The following is a 6,615-nucleotide window of genomic DNA, read 5'->3' as shown; positions in this document are numbered from 1 at the left end:
AAGTTTAATCACATTATCAACTCCATCAATTATCCCCAATTTACATCAATTCATTACATCAAAGCTTCACCAAATCCCTAACCAAACAACTACTCAATCATTATCATCAATTCCACCAATACAAACATGAATATCCAAAATCAATCATCAATTCATCAAAATCCAGTCAAAATCAACAATCAAAACAATGAATATTAAACAAAGCAATAAATGAGATAGAGTTAGAAATGCTCTTTGATGATAGAGTAGATCTCCAATACAATTGTCACATTTGAATCTTCAATCTCTCAATCACCATTGAAATTCCTCACTTTCTCTCTCTAAAATCTACTCCTAAAATTAACCCTAAAAACTAGAGAGAGAAGCTCTCAACTAAGCTAGGAAAATGATCTAATTGTAATTCTAATCTAATTCTACTTGTTTTTCATTCTACCCAAAAATGGGTATTTATAAATACAAGGATAAAAGAAAAATAAAAGAGAAAAGAAAATAAAATAAAAGGAAAAGAAAAGGAAAGAAAAGAAAAGAAAAGAAAAATAAGAAAAGAAAATGGAAAAGAAAAATAAAAGAATTAAAAAGGAAAATAAAATCAAAGAAATAATAAAAAGAAAAGAAATCGGTTGTTGCACATTCAAGGGGAAATGATCCCCTGCTTCTCACCGTCTCACGCAACTCATCATCATCAATCAACCTTCATCACAACCGTCATCATCATCAATCAACGGCCAACAATTAAGCTTCCTTGCCACGCACAAATTAGACCCAGCTGTGTGCGGCCGCAGGGGCTGCGAGTGCGGCCGCACCTATTGAGGTTTGGGAAGCTTTCTGCTGCGTTGGTGTGCTGGAGATGAGGCTGGTGGCGCAATTGGAGGCTAGAGGTTGCGGGATTAATAATTGTTGTAGTTGCGTGGTGTTGCGGGGTTTGATTGGTGGCGATTGTGTGTGGTGATGTTGCGGGATTACAAGGGGCTGCTGCTGTGGAAATTGCGTGGGTGGCTGCCGTGTTTTGGGGGTTCAATTGGGAAAGCGTCTGGTGGTTGTGCCGGGAGATATGGTGGCTGATTTGGTGGGAGATTTGGAGGGGCAGCAGGGGCTGCTTGCGTGGCTATTTGTGGTGGCGGAAATGGAGTGCAGCAGGTGGTTGATTTGTGTGGCTGCGATTGTTGTTGTGAGGTGGTTTGCGGGATTTTTTGTTGTGTGTTGCGTGTGTGGTGGCTGGCAGAATTAAGGAGCAGGGAGGTGGCTGCGTGTGTGGCTGGTGTTTGTGTTGCGGTTGTTGGTGGTTGAGTGGTGGTGTGTAATTGGAGGTGGTGTTGTTAGCGTTTGCTGGAAGAGGTGGTGGAGTGGCTGATTTGGTGGTGTTGCGTGAGGTCGGGGAACAGGGGAAGTTGAAGTTGAAGCAGGGGAAAGCAGGGGAAGAGAAGTGAGGAGTTCCTGCCCACTTTCATCCCCATCACTATCATCACCATGATGGTGACGAAGACCAAACTATGCAGTGGCTAACTCTAGCGAGCACCTCAAATTGGAGTTGGAACAAACACCTACAAAACACACATAAAATCGAGAAATAAAATAAAGTGAAATAAAACTAAAATCGACAAATAAAAGTAAAAGAAATAAAATGAAAATGAAAATAATAAAGGAAGGAAAAATAGTAAAATGAAAATAAAATAAAGTAAAGGAAATGAAATGAAAATAAAATCAAATAAACTAAAATAAAATAAAACCAAACTATAAAATCTAAAGTAAAGAAAAAACAACTAAAATAACGAAAATAAAAGAAATAAAAGAGAAAATACTAGAAAGCCATAGGAAGGTAGAAAAGAGAGAGAAAGCATAAAACCGAGCATTTATTGAGCAAGAAAGCTATGAAAAGAGGATAAAAAGGACCTAAATGCTCATCAAATGTGTGCCATTTATGACACACACCAGTGTTTGACTTTCATTTGAGTCAATTATCTTTGTTGAATGCATATGACTTTTATTTGATTAAAAAAGCTTTGTTTGAATGTGTTTGACTTTCATTTGACTCAATTGTATTTGTTGAATGTATTTGACTTTCATTTGATTCAAAAAGCGTTGTTGAATTTGTTTTACTTTCATTTGACTCAATTAGCTTTGTTGAATGCATTTGAGTTTTATTAGATTCAAAAAGCTTTGTATGAATGTGTTTGACTTTCATTTCTGCCAATTACCTTTGTTGAATACATTTGACTTTCATTTGATTCAATTAGCTTTGATGAATGCATTTGATTTTCATTTGATTTAAAAAGAATTGTTTAAATGTGTTTGACTTTAATTTGACTTAATTAGCTTTATTGAACGCATTTGATTTTCATTTTGATTCCAAAAGCTTTGTTTGAAGGTGTTTGAATTTCATTTGACTCAATTAGCTTTGTAGAATGCATTTGACTTTCATATGACTCAATTAGCTTTATACAAATGTGTTTAACTTTCATTTGACTCAATTGGCTTTGTTAATTACATTTCACTTTCATGTAATTCAAAAAGCTTTGTTTGAATGTGTTTGAGTTTCAATTAACTCAATTAGCTTTGTTGAATGCATTTGACTTTCACTTGATTCAAAAAGCTTTGTTTGAATGTGTTTGACTTTCATTTGTCTCAATTATCTTTGTTGAATGCATTCGACTTTCATTTGATTCAAAAATCTTTGTTTGAAAGTGATTGACTTTCATTTGACTCAATAAGCTTCTTTGAATGCGTTTGACTTTCAATTGATTTTAAAAGCTTTGTTTGAATGTGTTTGACTTTCATTTGGTTCAAAAGGCTTTGTTGAATGAGTTTGATTTTCATTTGACTCAATAAGCTTTGTTGAATGCATTTGACTTTCAATTGATTAAAAAAGCATTGTTTAAATGTGTTGACTTTCATTTGACTCAATTAACTATGATGAATGCATTTGACTTTCATTTTATTCAAAAAGATTTGTTTGAATGTGTTTGACTTACATTTGACTCTATTAGCATTGTTAAATGTATTTGATTTTCATTTGATTCAAAAAGCATTGTATAAATGTGTTTGACTTTCATTTGATTGAATTATCTTTGTTGAATGCATTTGAATTTCATTTGATTTAAAAAGCTTTGTTTGAATGTGTTTGACTTTTATTTGAGTCAAAAAGCTTTGTTGAATGTATTTGACTTTATTTGGTTCAAAAATCTTTGTTTGAATGAGATTGACTTTCATTAAACTCAATTATCTTTGTTCAATGCATATGACTTTCATTTGGTTCAAAAAGCTTTGTTTGAATGTGTTTGATTTACATTTGATTCAAAAAGTTTTGAATGAATGTGTTTAACTTTCATTTGACTCTATTAGCTTTGTTAATTGCATTTCACTTTCATTTAATTCAAAAAACTTTGTTTGAATGTGGTTGACTTTCATTTGACTCAATTATCTTTGTTAAATGCATTTGACTTTAATTTGATTCTAAAAGCTTTGTTTGAATGTGTTTGACTTTCATTTGACTCAATTATTGATGAGGGACATTTATAGCACTCATTTGGTTCCTTTTTGGATGATTTCTATTTCATTTTATCCCTCTTTTCTTTAGTTTTCCTTAGTTTTATTCTTCTTTTCTTCATTTTATGCTTTTTGTAGTTAGTTTCTCTATTTCATGCTTTTTCTAGTTTACTTGCTATTTTTTCCTTTCACTTGTTTTTTATCCTTTGATTGTACGTTGTGATTGATTGTCCAAGGATTCCCGATCTTCCTCTCCATGGTTTTCCATTGAATTTCATGCCTAAAGCTTGTGCAAGAAGTTTCAAGTCAAAGGGAGGTTCAAGGAGCATGCTTCAAGTTCTTGTTTGTGCCTTCCTCATGGCTTCTATCCTTCAAGAAATTCAAGGAAGTTCCTGCCTACCTTATCCTCTATCACCATCATCTAGGATGTGTGCACCTCGTGAGCTAGGACAAAGGAAAAAAGAAGGAAGCAGCAGAGTTGTGCGGGCGCACTAGCGGAGTGTGCAGCCGCACACCAGGTGCGTGCGGGCGCACCTGTTTAGGTGTGTTCCCGTGCGCACCATTCTCTCTCCTTCGAGCGCCCGCACCGAAGTGGGTCTATTTTCGGACGTCTTTCCCAACTTCCTCTTGGGATTGTTAGTTACTTCTTTCCTTTTATAGAGAGAAGATTAGATCTTCATTAGTAAGAATTAGATTAGATCAGATTTTAGAGAGAGAAAACATTAGTTCTTAGCATTTTTAGAGAGAGAAAGTGTGGGTTTGATGATTGATGATTGAAGATTGCTTCATTTGATTTGATTCCTATCAAGTTTATAAGAATTATTTACTCTTTAATGCAATTCAATGTTTGATTTCATTAGAATTGTTGTTTGATTTTGTTAATTGATAGTTTGATTGATTTGATTGAATTTGTTGGTTTCAATTTGATTTCAATTGATGAATTTGGGAATGATGATTAGTTTAGCTTTAATTTTGATGTTCTTCATGGATTGTGAGTAGTTTATTTGCTAGGGTAGTGGTGAAGCATGTATTGATGATGAATTGAGATTAATTTGGGGGGAAATTGATTGAGTTGATAATATGATTAAATTGGTTGATTGATTTTGTGCATGTGTGTGCTTGATTAGGCTTGATCACCCTTGTTATTCACACTAGATTGCATTGTGAGTTCACATTGATACGGACCATTGATTTGTGGCTTACATTCACTCGATTGAGATATCTTGTGATGTTTCCTAGCTAGCGTTTGATGTAGTTTACGCTAATTAGACCTCTAGGAGAATAGCTTGATGTACTCTTTTGGTTGCATGATTGATTTTCCCTCACATTGCTTGACTTGATTGGTTAATTCCCCAAGTTGATTGAACTTCACCGTTGATGCATGTGGATCCATTCCCCTAGTGTCTAGCATTGAATTAGAACTAGCCTTTTGCATTGCCTAGCTTAGCTCTAGTTTCTACCATAAACCCCTACTAGATTTCGGAATAGCTTGACTTAGGCATCGTGCATTCGACCTCCATTCCTTTGGGTTCGACCTTGACTTACCACTACACTTCATAGGGGTTAATTGAGTTACAAATTTTGTTTGATTGGGTGGGGTGGTAGCCCAACGACCTACTGTTCTCCTTCCTATCAAAATGGCGTTGTTGCCGGGGAATGGTGCTTTGAGTGCATGTTGTTGTTGAGTCTATTCCACTTTATTTGCAAAATACAAAAAGATTTTACACTTTAGGCTACACTTGTAGCCGTGCTACTAATATTGTCTTTGAGTTTTGTGTGCATAGGTCCCAAGACATGGGAGGTAATTCAAGAGTTGCCTTGAAAGAATTGGGAGTACCCGGTGCATATAGGTATGAGAGCGGCATAGCTCCACCTACAACACTGGCAAACGACTTTGAAATTCGGCCGGCAATGATCACCCTAATTGAGAGGAGACAATATAGTGGGGCAAAGAACGAAAGCCCATTGAACCATCTTAAGGAGTTTGAAAAATATTGCAACACGATCAAGGTTAATGGAGTGTCTCAAGAATTCATCCGCCGTAAGTTGTTCCCTTTCTCCCTCATAGGAAGGTCTTTGGAATGGCTAGACAAAGAGGTGAAGCCCAATTCATTGAGAACTTGGGATGATGTCACCAAAGCTTTCTTGTTCCGTTTCTATCCTCAAAAGAAAATGGCGGAGGCAAGAACTTTGATTCAAGGGTTCAAGCAAAAGCCAAATGAAAGCCTTTATGAAGCATTGGAAAGATTTAAGGATTATCAAAGAGAGTGTCCACACCATGGGATTCCTACCTATCAAATCATACATATCTTTTATGGTAGGTTGAGTTCTCATGGGAGAGCAAGTTTGGATGCCGGAGCCGGAGGCCCAATCATGAACAAAACGGAAGAAGAAGTGGTTGATGCAATTGATGAAGTACCTCATCATTATATGAATTGGCAAGAAGTGGAGAGAGAACCAACAAGCAAAGGTTACTCGATCGAACAACTTAGTGCCATCAATGATTTGACTACTTTGATTGCGGACTTAGGGAAAGAAGTTATGTCTCTCAAAGAACAGCTTGAGAAGCTCCCTTCCCAAGCTCCAATTCTTCCCTCCCAAATAAAGGGGAGAGGTACATCTTCTCACTCTAACTCCAATATTTCTTCTTGTTGCATGATTGTTGAATGTTGGCCATGTGAATTGTGTGGAATGAATGATCATAATGCTTCAATGTGCCCAAATGTTTCTTGTAGTGAATGAGCTGGAAGTGAAATGGAACATGTGAATTATGTCAATAATCATGTTTGTGAATCTAGAATTCATGCTCAAAGGAATGTTGGAAATAGGAATAATCATATGAATCATGATGATTATAACCAAAATGGAGGTTGTAGAAATCATGGATACCAAGGGATTCATGGTAACTATAACCATCATGGTTGTAATGGTCATGGTCATGGCTATAGACATGGGGATCATAATCAAGGTTATGATAACTATGGTCAACAAAGGAGCCAAAATGAAACTAGGGGTAATTGGAACAATCAAACTAGGGGATATTTTCAAGCAAGTTTTCAAGATGGTTCCCCAATTGATTTAATTCCAAATGCTCAAAGTTCAAATGATAATTCCCATGATCAATCATTTTCT

At 35.9% G+C, this 6,615-nt stretch overlaps 1 non-coding gene across 1 annotated transcript; it reads right to left on the bottom strand.

Moving 5' to 3' along the window:
• Positions 1-5,662: 5,662 nt before the first annotated feature.
• LOC145606349 (small nucleolar RNA R71) lies at positions 5,663-5,768 on the bottom strand. Its single transcript, XR_014105249.1, has one exon. It is a non-coding gene; the product is annotated as a small nucleolar RNA R71 (small nucleolar RNA).
• Between the last annotated feature and the right edge of the window lie 847 nt (positions 5,769-6,615).

Source organism: Chenopodium album, chromosome 22, assembly GCF_948465745.1.
Source record: "Chenopodium album chromosome 22, dcCheAlbu1.1, whole genome shotgun sequence".
Lineage (NCBI taxonomy): Eukaryota > Viridiplantae > Streptophyta > Magnoliopsida > Caryophyllales > Amaranthaceae > Chenopodium > Chenopodium album.
Note: the sequence above shows the minus strand (reverse complement) of the source record. Positions and strands in the feature narration are given on the sequence as shown.